This window comes from Tympanuchus pallidicinctus, unplaced genomic scaffold, assembly GCF_026119805.1.
Source record: "Tympanuchus pallidicinctus isolate F22 unplaced genomic scaffold, pur_lepc_1.0 scaffold8, whole genome shotgun sequence".
NCBI lineage: Eukaryota > Metazoa > Chordata > Aves > Galliformes > Phasianidae > Tympanuchus > Tympanuchus pallidicinctus.
Genome location: NW_026294802.1, coordinates 32,036,383 through 32,057,770, shown reverse-complemented (window position 1 = coordinate 32,057,770; position 21,388 = coordinate 32,036,383). Strand labels below are relative to the sequence as shown.

The 21,388-nt window shown below is 36.4% G+C and overlaps 1 protein-coding gene across 3 annotated transcripts in view; it reads left to right on the top strand.

The window, feature by feature from the left end:
• SLC16A7 (solute carrier family 16 member 7) overlaps positions 1-21,388 on the top strand; it is a 75,993-nt gene that overhangs the window by 1,305 nt on the left and 53,300 nt on the right. The window contains exon 1 of one of the 3 annotated variants that reach the window (XM_052669195.1): positions 11,620-11,814. The exons of 1 other annotated variant lie outside the window; for it this stretch is intronic. The gene's annotated coding sequence lies outside the window, so the exon portion shown is untranslated. Of the gene's footprint in view, positions 1-11,619; positions 11,815-16,609; positions 16,750-21,388 lie in introns of those variants that run through there. One more of the 3 variants, XM_052669193.1, reaches the window with a different exon arrangement.

The following is a 21,388-nucleotide window of genomic DNA, read 5'->3' as shown; positions in this document are numbered from 1 at the left end:
ATAAGAAAACTAAACAGAAAAATAATGTTTTGAGAGAGCTTTTTTTTTTTTCTTTCTTTTTTTTTTTTTTTTCCTCTCAGATGCCAGCCTGAACTGTTAAGCAAAGAAGAAATCTTACTAAGATTATTCCTCCTTTCCCCTTAAACAGCTTTCAGTAAACTGAGGGATGTGGATGCCTTGTGAAGGCATCCATTCCTGATTCTGTGGTCTCTATAATAACCACTCGTGTCACCATAGTGACATCCACCTGTGTCTCCAGTTACATATCAAATAGCAATGAAAGATATGCTTGCAGCTTCCCATGCTTGCAGGAATGGAGCCATAAACTTAACTGCACACCAACTGAGACAGTGAAATATTGCCTTGGCTCTCCCTAGATGAACCATGATATGAAAGGTGGTCTTCAATGCTGAGGGGGTAGACTGATATTTAAAGGAAACAGGAAACTGAGAAGTAGTTCAATGAAAGTGGTAAGGCTTTAATTTGTATATATTAAATTTGTGAATAACATGCTTGAATGATTCCCTTCTTACTTTTAAAGACAGCTCTCTCCCCTTTTCTTCCATGATTACTGACTTCGGATATCATACTTCAGAATGAGTGCTGAATATCTTCCACATAAAAGGAAGACAAGAAATTATATTTCAAAAGTTTCTATAATGTGTGCAATTAATTATGGAACCATAACTTCACGTATCTGAATAGCTCAGCTAACTTAGTTTGGAACACAGTCTTTCTAATGTAAGTGACCTAAGAGCAAAACAACTCTGAAGAAGGCAAATACTGGTAGATTTGTGTGTGTATGTGTGAGTGGTTTCAGATAATTTCACCAGCTTCATTTTTTTTAATATGATGGAGACATGGGATAGCCTAAGTCTCAAATGGTCTCTACATGGGAAGTCTTCATGGATTGTAGAAAATGAAATTCCCACATTTTTTGCATAGGAAGACTCTTTGAAAGATCTAGTGATATAGCTTGTCTGAAGAGGTACTTCTCATGTAAATTGATGAAGGAATAGTAGATACAAACTTCTGGGGAGACTCTGAAATATTTTAAAGGGAAATATCAGAGCAACAATTATATGGTTTAACATTGTGACTCTGCAGCTACAGTAAGGATAGGCTGAATTTTTTTTCAGCAATTTTCAGTGTAAATGAATACTAATAGTGCAAAAAATACCCATCCAGTCTTTAACAATTCCATCTAATAATAAATTCCATCTAATTCCACCTGTCACTTCTCAGTGGTGTGTATTGGATTTGGACTCACTCAGATCTTGTTATTGCAAAATCCTCATTCTAGAACCAGGGTTCTACAGAAGCAGGAGATCCTATGGGCAGATTTGAAGATGCTGTTACTTACGGGCATAGAAGTTAAGGCAGAGTGAAGAGCAGTCTTTGAATTACAAGCTGATTTGTTTAAAAAATGTTATTCTTTCATTACTTTTCTTCTTTGGATTTTGTTCAGTATTTTCTACATTTTTACTATTTCTTTGTGTATATATACTTATGTTTCTTGTACCCATTGGTTTTCTGTTCTGTCATTTTAGGAAAAAAAATCCAGTTTAGTATCCTTTCTTTCTTAAGTAATTTTTCTTGTCCTCTTTTTATGACAAGCAGGTGGCTTTGCTTGCAGTATCTCCTGGTTATTCTTTAAGGAAGGAGACTACAGCTCACCTGATTTTTCTCCTATTGCAACATCACAGGATATTTGTGAAGAGTTGAATTTGTCTTGAGTATATTTCTGCTTTAGCAAAGATGGTGTCTGAATGAAATTCTGAGTTGATTCTATGCCTAACTCTCTTTGCTAGAGTTAATGCTGTCCATTTTCTAATGTGTGAATCAAGACAAGAAAAATGGTCTTTGTCTATGCTAATTATCTGTGCTGTTAAATGATTTTTTTGTTGTTGTTTCAAGGTTGGTGTGATTATGAAAATGTAATTCTCTTTTGATTTTTATTTAATAAAATGTTAGGTCATACCCATTAATAATTGATAGTGAATGTTAGTTCCTATATCTGTTCAGATAATAATATACATAATGTGCTAATGCTTGCACAGCACCAAGGAGAATATTGCATAGGAAAATAGGATTTCATTTGTCAAGTGTTTTATGTATTAAGCAAATGTGAGAAACAGGCTGTGTTTCACATATGCATCCCAGTCCAAACCTGCATTCTTTGGCATGTATGTTTTTATGAGCCATTGTGCCAACTTTCGTAGTTTTATTGTGAACCTTGGAACATCCAAGCAATAGTAGCTGAGATGTAGGAGTTAAGGGTACGATATCCTGTGACTTGAGAAATATAGGCTAACTGCTTAGCTTTACATTCTATCATGTATTTCCACTATTTCTTACAGCTGTTGTTTTTAAACGATTAAAACAAGCTTTTACTGAAGAAGAAATTTGTAGCTCACTGGTCACAGTGTCTGGCAAACTAGAAGGAGTCTGTTTTTTTTTCCCTTGCAATCTCTTGTTTTAATTTATAATATTTATGTCTGGAGGAGGGGTAGTCACAAAATTGCAGGGATTGAAAGGGATCTCAAGAGATCATAGAGTCCAATCCCCCTGCTAAAGCAGGTAATTTCCAATAGGGCACACAGGTAGGTGTTCAGATGGGTCTTGAACATCTCTGTAGAAAGAGACTCCACAACCTCTCTGGGCAAGCTGTTCCATGCTCCATCATCCTTACCATAAACAGGTTCTTCCACATGTTGGGATGGAACTTCCTATCCTTGTATTATCTTTACACATCACTGAGAAGAGCTTGGCCATTTGCCTTCCACCCCCCTTTAGAACAATTCCTTATGATCAGCTCCTTTTATTAACTATATTTTTGAATTTTGTTTATAAAGTGATGTTAGCTGGTTCCTTTATTTGTTATCATCAAGTTCAAGCCACCACTTACCTCCTATAATTTTTTTATTTTCAGGGCATGGTGTTTTCCTGTCTTGTTTTGCATGAGAAGCAATCGCTGAAAAAGTGAATAAGTATTATCAAAAGGATATTGACGTAACTAGGGCAATTGAAAAAGGTCCTGGTCAAGGTGATGATCTATGTGGGAACATTCAGAAAGCATATGCTACACAGAAAACTGTTCAGACCATGTCCTATATGAATGGCTTTTGTTACCTTTATATTTTTAAGAAGTTCTTTAGACTAGCTTATCTTCACTCAGCTGTTAGAAGCCTCCTGCTAGTCCTTGAAGCATGTTGCTCCCATCAGATGGCCTCTGTGGTAGCAAACTGTTGGCAGCACTCCCAATTTTGGCACACAGGGTTAATGAATATAAAACAAAGACTTGTAATTGTGTTCAAAGTGCATTCGACATCAAAGAAATTTTACCATTTGCAGTCACTACAGTGATGGTAGTGATAATATTATGATGACTGTTCCCTTTTGCATGAGGTGCATGCAAGAGATTAGTAAAGTCAGTCCCAAAGCAGTGCTACATACTTTCTAAGTATGGAAGTAATTTTATTTTCAAAAAAATAGAAACTTTAAAGCACATTTTAGCATTCATTCTCAACAACATGCTTGCAAATATAAGAAGTTATCCATTGTTTAGGCACACTTGCAGTCTATGGTACAAGCAAAAATGAGACAATAAAAGATAAAATTTCAAATTGTTCCACTATCAACTTCAGAAGTGTACAGTACTAGAAGAAACAAGCAAAAAAAAATTTACCACTGCTGTAAAAAATCAGTTCCTACTGTAATCTATTTGATTAGTATTGCAGGTGGAAAAAATACCTATGCTTTTAAAGTTAATTGCATTAGATCTTTTTTACATCAGGAATGAAGTCTTTTGTGGCTTTTTTTTTTTTTTTAATTAACTGCAATAATTACATACATACTTGGCAGTGAGGGTTACAGTTTTTGAAATAACATAGGACTACTCAAACAAACAGCTATAACGGCATGACTTCTTAGACATTGCTGCTTTTCTCTGCGTTGACTTACAGAAATTGAAAGCCTTAAAATAAGGGATATCTAAATGTTTTCTGATACTATTGAATTAAATTGGAGTTGCAGATACCTAATTGGGTTCCTATAGTTTGCATTCTTACTATGGCCCGTGGGACAAGTTTCAAACAGAAAGAAAAAAAGAAACCTTAACGATGCAAGTAAGCTGCTCTTGGGCATGTAGGTGTCTGATTTTTTAAAATTGGAATTGTATGTGTTAAATTCCTGGATGATTTTTGATAAGTTCTCCATTGAAGAACTCATTTTCTAGACTGCTTTTGGAAGCTGTGCCACCAAGAAGAAGTCACGTAAGAGAAAATTATGATCTGCTTGAGGGTAGGCAAGCTCTATGGACAGATCTGGCTAGAGGGCTGTGCCCATTGGTAACAGTTAATAGAGTTAAGTCCAGCTGGCGGCCCGTTACAAGTGGTGTCCCACAGGGGTGGGTACTGTGGCCCATCTTGTTTAATATCTTTACTGATGACCTAATCAAGGGGATTAAATGTACCCTCAGTAAGTTTGCAGATGACACCAAGTTGGGAGGTAGAGTCGATCTGCCTGAGGGTAGGATGGCCCTTCACTGGGATCTAGATAAGCTGGATCACTGGGTTGAGGTGAATGGGATGAGGTTCAACAAGGCCAAGTGCTGGGTCCTGCACTTTGGTCACAATAACCTCATGCAGCATTATAGGCTTGGGGATGAGTGGCTGAATGACTGTGAAGAGGAAAGGGACCTGGGGGTGTTGGTTGATGCTTGGCTGAACATGAGCAGATAGTGTGCCCAGACAGCCAAGAGGTCCAATGCCATCCTAGCCTGCATTAGAAATAGTGTGGCCAGCAGGAGCAAGAAGGTAATCTTCCCTCTGTACTCTGCTCTGGTGAGGCCACAGCTTAAGTACTGTGTTTAGTTTTGAGCCCTTCACTGCAAGCATGACACTGAAGCCCTATAGTATGGCAAGAGAAGGGCACTGTAGTCTTATGAGGAGCTAAGGGAGCTGGGATTGTTGAGTCTGGAGAAGAGAAGGCTCAGAGGAGACCTTATCAATCTATAACTCCCTGAAAGGAGGTTGTGGCAAGGTGGGGATGAGCCTCTTCTCCCAGGTAACAGCAATGGGGTGAGAGGCAATGGCCTCCAGTTGCACCAGGGGATGTTCAGGCTGGATATTAGGAGGAATTTCTTCTCAGTAAGAGTGGTCAGGTGCTGGAACTGCCTGTGCTGTCCAGAGAAGTGGTTGAGTCACCAGCCCTGGAGGTATTCAAGAAATACTTAAATGTGGCACTGAGTGACATAATTTAGTGGGCATGCTGGTGGTGGGTTGACAGTTGGCCTAGATAATCTTTGTGGTCTTTGTCAACCTTAATGATTCTATGGATCTGAATCTGGGTGCTTGACCTTTGTTCTCAGCAATGTCTTCTGCTGATGTTAGAAATGGAGACTGGGGAGATATAAACTACCAGCTGGAACTTAAGGGTGAGGTAGAAGTGTGTCTGGGACAGAGACTGAAACTAGCTGAGCAAGAGGTGTGCATCAGGGAGCAGGTGGAGAGAACAGATCCTCACCAACAGGAAAATTGATGTCATAAGCTGAAGAAGACAGTGGGCCTATCAGCCAATTACCAATGTACTCTTTATAATAATTTCTATGTAGTATTAAACTAAGGACTTTCTTTCTGTCCTGAGGAATTTATAGTATCTTTGCTCACTGTGTCACACAGGGCTCCTAACTCCTAGTCTTCCATTATGCATACTCTCTTCCACTTTCAACTGCTACTAAAGGTGAATGAGGGGACTCAGTAGCCCATGAAGTCACAACACCAGGTTTTGGCTAAAAATGATAAAAACTTGTATATTTTGAGACCTCTGGGTTGTATATTTGGGGAAAATGAGAAAAGAATATGCCATAATAGTCAGTAATGACACAGCATGAACCATATATTGAAGCACAGAGACATAAAGGCTTTATTCTCATGTTTTTCTGATGTAGTTATCCAAAAGGAGATGTTTTGATGTTATTATACTGGATATATGAGTGCTTTATTTCAATTTAGGTTAATTCTTTATTCATACATAACAACACTGCAGCGGCCATAAATGGCCTCTTTTGGTTTTAGCTCTATTAGAACAATGAAAGAGGTTTATAAGTGAAGTTAGTGAATGTAAGGTCCAACGTCTCATATAAGGCTGAGAAATCAGGGAAGGACATTTAAAACTGACATCTGAACACCCTGTGGTGTTTTCTGTCAATTATGTTCAGAGACGCACTCAAAGAATATGACAGTACTGCTAATTGGCATTTCTGTTTCTGTGACTCCAGTTCTGTATTTCATCTCCATACCCTCGTGTAATTCCACTGGCTTGCTCTTTGTTTACATACATTAAGGGCTGAGTACACTCTTTTGATTGCTTTCAAAGACTTTTGAATCACTGTCTTTGACTTGCCTGATTAGTTTAAATGAAAATTATTTCTCTTAATCATTATCAAAATGATTTCTGTTTTGAAACAAATACTCTCATGTGTCCTTCTATGTACTTTATTTCCCCTCAGTTCTTTCCATGAGAGCATTTTCCACCTTTATTAGAACAGGGGGAGATATCGAGGTAAATATTCTGCTCTGCTCATCTTACCAGTATGCTGTATTTTCCGTGCTAAAACTGGAAACTGTTATACATCCTCACTTGTAAGATAGCTTCTATATAGAGTAGATGATGCTCCTCCATAGTAATCATTATGTATGTTACCTTTAGACTTGCAAGTGTTTACATTCTTTACCCTTAGTGTTCTATCTATCTATCTATCTATCTATCTATCTATCTATCTATCTATCTATCTATTTACTATTTCTGCTTTTCAGATCTCGGGGGAAAGGAAAATATGTAGCGTTAGAAGAATGATAAACTGAAGAGGTGAAAACAGATTAGAAGTGCAAGAGATGTCATTATTTTGAGGGATTTCACAAAGGCTAATGCCTTCAAGCCACCAGAAGCAGAATGATGGATCGTATTTTCACAGTAGTTTTTAGTTGTCTTTAGATTTTTATTTATTTAGTTAGTTAGTTCTGAGAAAGTGGTAGAAAGAGTGTTGACTTTAGCTTTTATTATATCTGTGTGCTAACTGTACGCCTTAGCAACATTTTTGTTGTTGATGAATTGTTATCTGATCACAAAATGTTACACTTTTCTATAACAGAATTTCTTCCAAACATGATGCTTATAAAAGAATAAATATCAAATATATTATGAGGAAAACTAACCATTAAATAATACCATTCTAAAACCTTAGTACTACAGTCTAGAAAGTAAAAGTTAGACATTGAATCTTACAGTCATTGTTTAGCCCGTGGTTGAGAATATCTTGAGTTCCAGAAGTAGTTTGCAAAAAGACGTGTTCAGAACCATTTAACTTAACATTACACTTAGCGCTTTAATCTATTAAAGATTATACCTTTTGGATTTCCTTGAGTAAATATAGTCTGTGACTTCAAGAGAGGAAGACATGGACTCTGCAGTATAGATTAGTTCCAGAAGTTGCTCGCCACTTACTGATTGTACAGCAGTGTGAACTCATCCTTCAGTGCTTTCTTGCAAAGTTCATCTAGACAAGCATAGATGAATTCCTCTCACTTGGATCATTAAAAAGGCACTTTGGCAAAAGAAATGAATATGTCATGTGTACATTTCCACGTTTGGTACTGTCCAAATGCATAAGGATGTGTTGATTCACCTGTAGCTTTCCAACTTAGAATTATTTTTGTGATTAAAAAAAAAAAAAGATAAATTGTTTCCACCATTCTGTTTAATAGTAAAGCTGATTGTTTTATGCAACCTGCAAAAATACGTTCATGTGTGATCAGATATAAAGGCCTGTTCTTTCCACAACTAATACAAGTTTTTTTTCTGACTCTGACAGCATAAATAGCTGATAATGTAACAAGACATTCTTTCTTAACTAGGTAATCAGCTTGCACTTCTAGATGTATTTAAGTATTGCTGAAATGGCTGTATATTGAAAATAATGATTTTAATCCTGTTCTTGCTCATTAATGTGTTTCAGCTGCAACACTATTTTTTTTTTCTTTTTCTTACACCAATTTCCTGAAAAAAATAGCAGAATTAGTTGATATGTGCAAGTTTATTTTTAAAGTATTACGTGGAAATTGCTAGTCTAGTAAAATAGAATTCTCAAAGAATACTGAACGATACTTTTCGTTGAGGACGGAGAATATATCTTTAGCCCTAATAAGTTAGATAAGGATTTTTTTTCCTTTTTTTTTTTTTTTTTTTTTTTCATTTACCAGCTTTATCTCAGGTGAAGAAATACTTGAGTTTAAATCCTACTTCTCAATCAATCCTCTCATCTAACCAACAATCTTACAGGATAAAATCAGAAATTACAACATTAATCTGAACAGCATATAAGTACACTGAACTACAGATACAGAGGTTTTATAAGCAGAGAATCTTGTATCTTGATGTAGTCTCAAAAAGCATCTTCTTGTTTTTCATAGAGGCAACTGAATCTATGTAAGTTAGGAGATGATAGTTTTCTAATAGAAATAATCTTGCATATATACAAATAGCAGTTGATAGGAAAAAAATGGAAGAAATATGCAGCATGCTGTATACCAGGAGATGAATGAACAACATAGGAAAGCACTGAAAAAAGAGATGTGAATACAGTTGCTTGAAGTTTCAGGATGCTTGGGTGTTTCGATAAAGTTTAGAACCTATATTGATCCACTGCAAGTGTCAAATATACAGAGGAAAGTGTTTTCCTTAAGATTTTTTTGGTTTCTTTGGAACATTTCTATGACCAGGTTTATAGGAGGAATAGTATATACTTATGTATAGAAAAGGAAGACTATTTCTTACAAGAGCAGTGTGAGAGATGGTATGGGGGTGAAGGAGGGGAACTTGCACGCTGGCAGTACCAGAGTGTGAGGAGGTATAGATTCCGGACCCAGTAAGAATGTAAAAGGATTGAATACTTTAAGACGTTTTACTGTCATTACTTTGCCTTAGCCCACAAACTGCCAGAACAGAACAGATGATCTTTTAGATAGTAAATTTAGCCTCCTAAAAACTGAGGAAATTCAGTAATGAAGGAAATTTTTATTTATCCTACCAAAGCAGAGCAGATTCTGTTTTTCAGTACAAAGTGGCTAGTGTTACTTCAAGTGTTCTCACTGCTCCAAAGGGGAGGTTGAACTGTTTGGTGCGTCTCTGCTGGGTTCATTAATTTTATGTTTGTTTCTGTTACCCCAGTTGAGAGGAGAATGGTTTGCATTTATGTTACTAAAAGGCTGGACCTGAATTATTTAACCAAACCCCACAGAGCACAGAACCTTTTGTATTTGGTCGAACTCGTGCTCCCAGGGTCATTTTTATCTGCCCCTCTGACCTTGCCAGAGGGAATCGTTGTTTGTTTCTTCGCGTGATAGACAATTTTATCTGAGTCCTGCTAAGGAGAAATGGGCTACCTACTTTCTACTGCAGAAGGAAATCAAGAGAAACTGTTCTCTTTCTTTAGTCCAAAAGAGAAAAAAGCTTATGTAGGACTTCTATTTTTTTTTATTTTTTTTTGTCTTGGAGATTGTTGCAGATACTTCAAATAGGGGTAGAAGACTGGTGACAGTAATGAGAAGATGCAAAGTTTTGAAAGTAGAGAAAGGGAGAAACGGTATAATCCATTATAACCTGCTATAATCCATTAGGCTGCTAGATTTTCACTCTCTGGCAGTCCAGAAGTTCATCGACAGACTCATTTGCTGCCTACTCTTAAGGAAAACCATTGTAGCCCAAGATACCTAAAAAAGCTCCATGCCTCAAAGGGAAGGGATGAACAGTACTGTCAGAGCACTGGCTTTAATTTAAGCTCTAAAATGCAGCAGTATAAATAGAGACCAGATTGAGCGTGGTTGTGAACCAGGGTTGACTTTTGAGAGGCTGTGCTAAGTTTACCATCTTTAAAAAAGACAAAACAGCTGCTGTAGATCCACAGCAAACTAGTACAGTGATTTGAATCTTATACCTGTGGAAGTTAAAGCTGTTAAATTTCTCTCGAATAGACATACTCAAGGTGGCTGATTAGTTGAGAGAGGAAAAAAACTGAAAGAGAAAAAAAGTGAACTGTGAGGGAAAGGTGCTGCTGAAGTGGCATTCAGGCCAGCTGGGAGCTGCATAAAATTTGTATCTCTCTTGAAGTGTCTGTTGGCAGGATTTGTGTGGATTTTTGCCCATAAAAATAAACCGGCTTTATGTTGGTAGAAACTGCAGCCAAGAGTTATCCCTTGGGGGTGAATGCTTCTGCCAGAACAGCTGCCCCTCTAGGCAAAGTAGAAAGATATTACAGTACACCCCTTAATCACTACAGGGTATGTCTCCTTGTCTTTAAAGAAAATTATTTCATCACTTTCTGGATATTTTTGTCACTGTGCTTGTGTGTTTGTGTGTGTGTTTGTGTGCTTGTGTATTGAAGTACTGTGTACCCAAGCACAACTGTCATGTTGCCACTTTAATCTGTGCCTTCACTTATTGCTTATTTGTTTTAAATGCCTCCCTTAATCATTTGATGAAATGGATGAAAACCAAGTGAAATTCCAACAAAGATAACACATGTTTAAAGTTTTGTGTGTGTAAATCATAACCTAGAAGCTGGAGACTTTCTTACAGGCAGGAAACAAACATTTTTTGCTTAGCATAGCTATGAAACGACAGATATTTAATACGTTAAAATTAAGAGTTGCTGGAGATTTTCAGAAGACTGACGCCATTCGAAGTTAAGATACCAGAAAAGGTAGCAGTACCACTCCATCGAAGCTCGTTTTCCTTTTTCCTTATATTTTGCAATGTCCTCACAGCATCCTGTCTCCTCTGGAGAACACCCTTTCTTTTCTAAAACTCACTGAGTTTCATGCACACACACTTATTTCTACAGAATTGATCTCACAGATGTGATCTGATATGACTACAGAAATGTATTTTTTTACTTGTCTGCAAACACAGAAATTCATGAAAGAGAAATGAAGGAATTTGGTATCAGAATTAAAATTGACCTAAGTAAAACAGAAAATTTGTAGGCATATGTTAGTGATTTGAGCATATTTTGTCCCTCATGAGCTACAGTTTTTTTTTTTTTTTTTTTCTAAACCAATGAAGTTAGCCACTAGGTTCATATGACTTTCTTTAAGGCATTAAGTTATGTTCAGAGAACCACAGCCGCTACTTCTGCCTTCATAGAGTTACAGTCATCTGTAGCTATAATAATAATTTTAAAGATAATAACTCTTTTGTGTGTGATGGTTCATACAGCAAAATGTAAGATAATGAGGAAGACTGAGGGGAAATTGAGGTACTGGAGAAGCGTGAAACATCACTCCTGTGGCAAACAAGCCTCAGATCAGCTGTGAGGTTTCTCCTTACCTTGGACTTTGTATCCTGGTGTGTGTTTGAACTGTTTGAGCTGTAACAGTGAGAGGGTAAGCTTGGCAGCCTTAGAGGCTGGTGGATTAGGGAGGCAGAGTGGACATAGGGCTATCAGCAAGGGGCAGGCAGGCACTGCTGGGAAGGGCTGGTAGACTAGTGGGAAGCATGTGTTTTTGCAGCACTGCCATTGCAGTCAGTGCCAAATTACAGGTAGCAAGAAGGAAACTACTGATATTTTTCTTTAGCCTGAGATTCGCAGCTTGTGCACAGGCACTCACAGTCATCTGTGCTTGCTGCGGCTTGTAAGTCACCAGTGTGTCTGGCTCATTCTGAAGGATGGTGAACAAGAGGGAAACATTACTGCTGCCTCTTTCCCATCGCTCACCTTGGAGGCAGATAAAAAATCTTAATGCCCAAGGACATCAGGTCAGTCTCTTCTTACTGTTGTCTCTTCATGATTCCTTGTGTTATTTTCCTTTGAGCCCTTAATGTTAGCCACTGCCAACGAGTGCCTACAGGAGAATCAAACAAGAGCCAGCCCCAAAGGTTGCAAGTTCACAGTGTTAGGCAATGTGATGTGCAATATAACTTTCATATTTGCATGTTCTTCATACCTAACACACTGAAACTTGTTTTTAATAGGCACTGTCATGCCTTATGACATGTCTTATTACTCAAGCTCTTGCGTATATGCAGTTATCTAAGCCAACATTATCATTCAGGCCTGAATGATAATGCCTTTTACATAATTCACGGAAAATAATTTTAAATGAATATTATACTTTTTTTTCTGCAAATAGATTTACTAGGAAATTCTTGAGCTTATTTGAAAAGTCTTGTTACCGTATCTGGCAAACAGTTGTTGTCCTGGTTAGTAGTAAGCCATCCCTGATACATATCCTAACTATATCATCAGGATCAGCCTTAGCTATTTTGTTGCCTTGAGCAAAATATATTCTGCTGCCTATCCTCCAACATTTGTAAGAAATCATTTTTAATACCACTCCTTTTTTATAGACTTTTAGAATGCTACATATTCAGCTATTACAAAGTATGGTCTCAGAAAGTTCCAGAAAAAAATACGAGACAAAGTGTCTATACCTTATAAGAATTAATACCTTATTAGCAATTTAATTAGTGCAGTCACAAATTGGCTCTGAAAATGCTGCATCTCCAATTCTGCAGCTCTGGGCAACTGTCCAGACTTTACATAAGGTAAGCTGTCCTCTGCATTGTTCTATAAGGCACTGAACATCATTTCAAGTTTTAATTGGTGTTTGGATGGTTTATGCAATGATTTGGTTGAGTAAATAGTGAATTAATACTGCACATATGAAATCTGCCACTGTTTTCTTTTTATAAAACGATGGCAAGAGATTCGCCTTTACTATATAAGACTTGAAGATTTACTTTCAAAATGGATAGTATTAGTTGCCTATGGTACGCACATAAGGCATGAGATAGTTTATCTTTATCTTCCATAAATTTTCCTCTACACTGCCATGATAGCCACAAAAATGTTAGTAATACAGTATTTCAGTGTTATACGTTTTACAAACACAGCAAAAGAAAATCCTGTACAAAATATGAGTATTGCAGCACATGCTGTTCAGAGACTCGTTGCTCAGCAAAAATGAGCTTATTTTTCACAGCAATAAGGAAAAGATTGCAAAATTTCAGATTTCAACACTGTGCTGTTAAGTTGTGGATCTCTTTCAAGGAAGATCACAAGAACCATTTTTTTGGAATTCAGAAAATATATTTTTCAATTTCATATTTTATTTCGGGTTAAATAAACAAAAAGAAAAGTCTCTTCCTACTCAAATAAAACTTTAGATTGAACAGCAAGAGGCATCTGAGTCATTAATGTACTATTCCATACTGAGAAAATGCATTCTGGACATACAGAGGTGGATTAACCTGATCAAATGCAGAGCTTGGCAGCGTAGATATGTATAATTGAGCTAGTTATCTGTCTATGTTATATAATGGATGGATATAGCCACGTTTATATTTGAGATCATTTAACTGTAATTCAGACATGTGTAAAGGTGATATAGATCTCAGAAGTTTATTTCTGACCACTGACAATAAATGGAACCAAGATACTGAAATCACATGTAGACGCCAGTACTCTCAGTGTCAAAAGATGGCTGTGATGAATCCCTCCTTTAAATCAGAATGAATCACAAATGGTCTATAAACCAAAGAATACACTGAAGGCTTTACACAAACCTTAATATTTCCTAAAATGTGAAAAGCTAAAATTACATAGTAGGAGGAGAGGCAGGAGATACAGAGATTCTCCCCTAATATCTGAGATGATGAGCCAAAAAAAATATTCATGCCAACAGAAAAAACAGTGACCAAATTCTAAACCAATGTTTAGCTTAAAACAGTTGCCACTGCTAATGTAAAGCATTCTTTCAAGAAAGAAAACATCCTTAGACTGTGATCAAAGGACGAATTGTTCTGGAGTGTTAAATATGGCGCTTGGCTGTATGCAAAAGAGATTATTTTTTAGGTGTCTGTTAATAAGCAGATGTGCTGAAACAGACATTAGTGAGTAGCAAACCTGATCTGGAGTTCTGGTGATCATCCAAAGTAAATGATTATTGTGAACCTACCTCAATTTTTACAGTTTAAGCTTATGATCTGAGAAGAAATTCTCAGCCTGTTTCTGGTGACTGGCTCTTTTCCAGGAGTCAGTGGTTAAATTTAATGAGCATGTGCCTGCGTATGAGTGGGCAGCAATGTGCTGTAAAGAAGCTACATCTAGGCATCCATTTCAGAGAAGTTCTCAGGGAGCTAGATCTGTATTATACTTAAAAATCTACTGCTGCTATTGGTCACAAAATATGCTGGTAGATTAGTCTTGTATACTGAGTTGGGTAGTAGCCCCTGGTATGTCTGAATTTTTGTAGACAATAGACCAAAACAGCATTAACTTTATTTTTGTGAAGTTTAAGCTGACGGTGAACTGCAGGCCAGGTGCCTGCCACTTGCGTGCCCTGTGCCAATTAGCTCTGTCACTCAGAAGTGCACTTTAATGTGAGCTCTGACCTTTTACTTCATGCTCAGTTCCCTGTATTTAGAAAGTTAGCCTCAGTGTAGGCACAGATTTAAGCTCTTCCGTTTGCTATCTGAATTGTGTGGACGCGCTCCGGCTCTGATCCACTACCATGATGCCCAGTTAGAGCTGTTCCGGGCTTGCTGGTGTTCACTCCATGCACTGTCCCCAGAGGACAACTATGGATGCACCTTCTAGGGTGTTTCTGCTATCCTGCTGTTATCCTCTTTCTACAGTTGCTGTTTGTGGATGCAGAAATCTTGAGGCCACAGCTGATCTATCTTCCCCTGCCCTTCCCCGGGTGGGACAGGAGCCTGTGAAAGGAAAGGCCTCTCCTGAAGGCCACAGCGGGGGGAACATCTTTGCTGACACAAGTGAGAAGCTGCACCCACAGCTACATACAAGTTGTCAAAATCTAACAGAGCGTGCCCAGCACAAACAATAGCTCGCTTCCTATTTTTTCCCAATAAAAGGAAACATGCTATTGTTGTTACCGCATGCTCTCTGTCAGAGTTCAACAACCTGTGTTTACTTCCTTTTTTGCTCTTCTTATGTGTATATGTCAGCAAACTTGTTCCCTTCCTGTCGTTGTACTGGGACAGACGCCCCTTGCAAAGAGCCCTCCCTGCAGTTCTACATCAGAGGCTCACCTATTCCTGCTACGTATTATCTCCACAATATTTCATCCTTCCTGAAGGAGCCATTTCAGCTTCAAATTAAAGTTTTAGACAGTACAGAGATCAATTAAATGATAATATTTTCTCATGATTAGGTTGGTATTTTTCTTCAAGCAGTGCTCACACTGGGCGTGCTTATAGGAGTTCTAAAATTCATCTCACTTTCCGTGAGAGATTGTCACAGCTTTTTTAAATGCTGATCACCGTTGGCATCATTTTTTTTTTTTTTTTTTTTTTTTTTTTTCTTTTTTCCCAGATAAATAATAAAAAAATGTGGGAATTGCTTCTTTCCCTGTGAATATTCCAAGTGCTGGATTGTGAAGCAACAGCCATTTTCTCATAAAAACCTGCCACAGAGACTGTCTGATATTCCCAAACAATGCACTTCTAAGACCATTAAGGCTTTAATATCAGTTACACAGTGGACAGGGAGAAGTTTCAGTTGTTTTAATCTGAGTTGGCAGGATGTTTTTCCATTTCATTTGGTCATGCGGTTTCATCCCTTCCAGCCTTTATTGGGTCAAGGGAAGTATGGTAAATGAGGCTGGTGAAAAACGACAACTGTAAGAACACATACACTTTGCTTCTCCAACAATATAGTTAATGTCTTTTTTGCCTTTAAAAAGGTAGGGGTTCCGATGTTAAAAAAGTAATGTGCATTTTGCTCAGAATTCCTGAGGGAAATTATGATTTGATCTAAGGTACAACTTGCCTTCTATACGTATATGCATTTATTTTATCATCAGTATTGCAAATAATTAGATTCTTTTTCCTATACAAAAATGGTGAATTTTTGTATAGTTAAAGAAATAATGTAAAATAAATTCTGGAGTTCTGAAGCAAATTCTACATTATTGTCAGAAAAACACAGCTTTTTGATTAATATAGTAACTAGCACTGCTTATTAATTCAAAGAATTTTCTATTTACTATACAAAGACTAATATGGAATTTTACTATGTCTGTAATTGGAACAATCTGAAAAAGTCTACATTCACTGCATGTTCATGGTTAATTGCTGGACAATTTTCTTCAAATGAGAAAAAATATTAGACTTCTGGAACTTGCTAGCTGGACTGAGTGTCTACATTTCGCTTTTAGGCTTCTGCGTGTGATTGCCAGATCATTTTGTGTAAAATTTTATTTTGTTGAACAAAATCATATTAATGCTCAATATTTTAGAAGGCAAGTTCACACCCAGCATCTCCATAAATGCTGAATTCCTGTAGTATTAGGCATACACTATGTTCAGATGTCCCAGATATGTAGCATTTAAATGCTCTTTTGAGTGTATATATTTCTACAGGCAATGATAAAAAAAAGTCCTGTATGACAGACAAAGAAACAGAAAGAAACCCCATGCACTGTTCATATATGAAGGATGACCTTCTGTGGGATCACGTTCTGAGCCTTGAGCTTCACCATAAACTCTCTTGCCTCAGCAATTTGAGATGCTTGTTGATTTGGCAATTGGTCACATACAATAAACAATCCAAACATCATGTGTGATCAACATCCAATCGGGTCTCCAAAGAGTCTTTAAATGTTCAAGCTGAACAAAGGCTCTATATCTATCAAGTTCAGATAATTGTCTTGGACAGCAGCTCCCTGACAGGTAATATGCTGTTTTTCTATTTCCTTTTGTCCTTGCTTAATGTAAATAGATAGTTTCAGATTACTGTGTTAATCCATACAAAACTAGCTGACTAATTAAATGCAAGATAAGTCAATGCACCAGCACAAGTTGCACAATATTTGCTATTGGCTTTTTAATGATTTTGTAGTATGTATTGACAAAATAGTGTGAAATGCTTTCAAAAAGAAATCTTACACTTTTTCTATATCTGAAGAGTTTTAGCAAGGATTAATGTGAATAAATGGTGACACCCTTGACTCTTGACAGGCTTTTTAGATTTGATTGGCATTTTTTGTCTTGTATTTTGCCAACATTTCTGACAAAATTAAGAATTCGAAGATGAGACTTGTGAAAAGGAACTTAAAAAAGAGGGGAGTATCAGTGAAGCTCAGGTCAGAGTGTAGAATTGGTGCACGTGGAATATAAATGTTAGAGTGAAGAATGTGGTGGAAGTTACTTGGTTTTGGATTGAAATAGGGGCACGATAAGACAGTGATAAAGAGCACAAGCAAAGTGTTTGGCAGAAGCACAACTTTGAGGAAGCTCAAGAACCTCACAGCTGATGTGGGAAAAGATGAGTGAGAGCAGGAAGTAGATTTGAAGACAAACTGAATGTGGCTAAGGCAACAGGCAAAGTAGATGATCTCTGTGACAGTAGGCATAGCTGACAGGGGGAATTAATTTCATGTGTTCTGAAGTAACTCACAATTTATAAATGCAATAACAATTTTACTTACAAGACAAGTCTGCATGATATACATCTTATTTTCATAAAGATTTGGGAAGGCAGCAAAACCATAATACTTCTGCATGAAAGCAAGCAATGGAGTGAAGTCTATTCCACCTTGCTGAATGCTTACATGATTCTTCTGCCGTATCAGGGGTTTTTATAATAAAGAATGATGGACTGCTTTTAAAGCAAGCACTGTAGGTGTATATTTCATTGAAACAAGTAGCTCTGTTTCAGTCTTTTGCAACCTCAGAACTCATTGTGCTATGACTGGTTTTAGCTGTAGGCACTTTAAAATCATTAGATTCCTTTGACTGAAACAAATGCAAGAGTAATTTCCAATTCTGTTTTTTATATACAGCAAGTCCCTCCTTCCCTCCAACTTCCAACCAACTTTTGCCAGTGGTTAATACTTCTAAAAATTTTTACAGGGGCTGTTTATACCTCATTGTAAACAAATATCTATTGAGCTTATTTCATGGAGATAACCTGGTGATTTTTAGTGCTGATTTTGTGTCACCTCTGCTATCGGAGTTTACAGCCTTAAGGTCTAATTCTGTCCTTACTGAGCTCAAAATAGAGTTCAAAACTGTCATTGATTTCAATAGAGTGAGTTAATGGTTTAAAGATCATAGTTTTTCTTAATCATGTTCATGATTCTTATGATATCAGAAGTACTCTGATGGCTTACCACATATTAAGACAAAGTAGGTCGAACTACAAAATCAAAAATGACAAAACTACTCAACTGTTACTGTTTTCACACTTCCACTGAGCATTTTTATACCTTTTTAATGTGTTTCTTATTTGCATTTTTTCACTAATTCTCATAAAATCTACATTAAATACTATACATAAACTGTTAATGAAAAAAAGAAAATATTGAGAAGATTGGAAAAAAATTGTTTTTCAGCTGGCAGTGGAACTCAAGTGTTTATTCACATAGTTCCACCCTGATGTACAAAAGAAGTACTGTATATCTCCAGAGTAAAATCAGCCACTTGCTGTTAGTAAAAATAGAAGCAGATAACAGAAAGGTATTCTGTATATAGAGAGTATAAAGGTAGAGGGAACATTGAATCCTTACATAAAGGAGTCATGTTTGGGCAAGCGTGATGCAATGTACAACCTTAGCCAAATTTGAATATGATAATTACTTCTGCTTTAATTTACCTCCCCAAATGCTTTTTTTTTTTTTTCAGATTTTCACACAAAATTGATTTATGAGTAACCCTCCCTGTTCCCTTAAACAATTAAAAGATGTAAAGAAATGGAGCACTATAAAAATCTGTTTGTCTTTTCTTCCAAAATTCACGGAGAAGGAAGTACTGTGATCAACTCAAATAACAAAAGGAAGTAAAAGAATGAAAAAGATGTGTGCAATGTAGTTACAGACATAAAACAATCACTGTTTGATGCTTAAACGTCACTTTATGGTATTTCCACTGATATTCCATGTGATGGGAATAAATCATGATTGTAATTTACTGAGAATTCTTGCCTTGACTGCATACTTCGCTTAATTTTTTTTGTTGTTGTTCTTCCTGTGGATTGTACATGGAAAAAAAGGGAGAGAAATAAATTGAAGAAGATAACCAAAATAGAAGCAGCAAAATTACAGTGGTGCTTAAAAGCAGACAAACTTTTCAACACCATTTTATTTCAATTTGTCAATATTACTTTATTCAAGTGCAGCTTTAAATATAACTTTTTTAGGAAATGAGAAAGAATGCCTCTAAAAAATGGCCCCAGGGAGTACATACATGTGGATTAAAGTGTTTGTTTGTTTCTTCCGATTTTCCATTTCTGTAGACATAGCTTGTCTACATCAACTCATTTGAGAAAGAATATTCTGAACTAAAGAGGGAGACTGAGATATGTGGTTGGTTTTTTTGTTTTGTTTTGTTTTTCTGGTAAGGTACTCAAGTTCTATAAAGAATTTCAGTTCTAACTCCTACATACTCAGATGGTGAGTCTTTAGAGCAGAGAAAATGCCATCTGGTGATTCAAAACAATACAACACTGATGGAATCAAGTTTGTGCAGATGACAAATGGAAATGACCATCAATCTGAAATAAAATTGCCATATATGATTCATGGTACTGAAGATTCTGAAAGCTAGCAAAACACTCAACTATCTCCATCATCATGATTCTCTTTAAAATTCTGTACATTCATTATAGTGCAACAAATTACTATTGCAGGTTTAGCAACAGTGAATCATCATAGATGCTTTTCCTTGATCATAAAAGTGTCAGTATATGTGATATACACTGCTGCAAAAGCTATGAACCATACATATCACAATTAAATAAGGTACGAGAATTATAAACTATGTAATTTCATCTATACTTGTGATTTTATATTACACTTTGAACTCTGATATGGGGATTGTGATTTGCATGGATATTACATAATATATGCGTGTAAAACTAGCAATAATGTCTGGTATATGAAGAAACTAGAGCAGCAATTTAAGCTATTTAAGTAGTAATAACAGTGAATTGGTAGCTAGTAAGCTGGTAGTGGGTAAATTGAAGGCCTCGAAGTGTAGAAAGATCAAAACAAAGAGAAAGGGTGCACTACGACTTTGAAGAGAAAGAAAAGAGATAGAAAAGGCAAAATTTTGTTCCATAAATTAAGTCCTCTCTATTTGAGCTATGTTCTGGTTTGTGATGAGATAGATAGATTAATCAGCAAAGGGAGTAAGGTAAACTTAACTGTAGCTCACTGCATTTGTTTAGAGGCTCCCATCTGTAAACATTTAGTCTGAATATTGATTTTATTCATATTCAGTAGTTTCTTAAAGAGCTTATATTGTGAAATTCTGGAATTTTTTATCAGGACTCCTGATGAAAATGTGTAACACGATGTGTAAGCACTCACTAAAATTGCTCCTTTAGTTCTAAAACTTAAATATTTCTTGATAAATGCTGTAAAACATGTATCTCTGTTTGGCAGAGTCCCTTTGAAATCAGTAGGCATTCCCATGAACCAAAAGGGTCAGACTGCATATATGTTTGCGTAAACTGATTCTTCATTAATAAATAAATAAATAAATAAATAATACAGAAATAACATTTAATGACTACTATGCAATGTTTTCTAATTTTTTATTTGTATGTTTAAAAATAATTTACTGTTTATACATTGCTATTGATAAAGATCTTTTTTACTTGAAAGTCATTTTATGAGAGGAAAAAGCATAAAGAAAAAAATGTCCCACTGAACACTTGTGGATCTGCATGTGATCAGTTGCATAAAATTTCTAAAATCTACTAAATATGAGCTTAAGATGTCTTGTCATACGCTGTGAAGTTATAACACTTTTTGTACAAAGACTCAGTGCTGCAGACAGTAATGCAACAAAGCAATATTTCTCAGCCAAATCCTGTCTCTTTTGACTTGCTTGTTACATGTTATGTATTCTCATCTTTTCCATTAGTATATATCAGCGTCTGGTAATTTAAACCTTGGTGTAATTCTGTCTTTATGAAGGATTACTGTGCTCCAATATTGTGTATATGACTTGTACAGGTAACTTCTTCCATAATAAACAGTATCTACATTTTAAGGCAATAAGATAAGGTGGTGATTCTTTAAATTGGCATTCAATCACTGATTGGGTCAGAGTGAGTTTCCATGGAGTAAGAAACCACAGTTCACCCTGATAAAGAGAACAGACATAGATGTTTAATTTATTCATTTCTTTTTGCTTGGAGGGTCAGAATGAACTGGTATCTTCATTTCTGCTTCTGTGAGTTTTCAAATGAGTTTCGCTTTTTGGTTTTCAAATAATATTTAATTTGAAGTATCAAAAGAACAAAATTAAACCCTAGGTGTCTATACAAAGTTGAGAATGAATAAAAGATAAATTCTGTTCATTG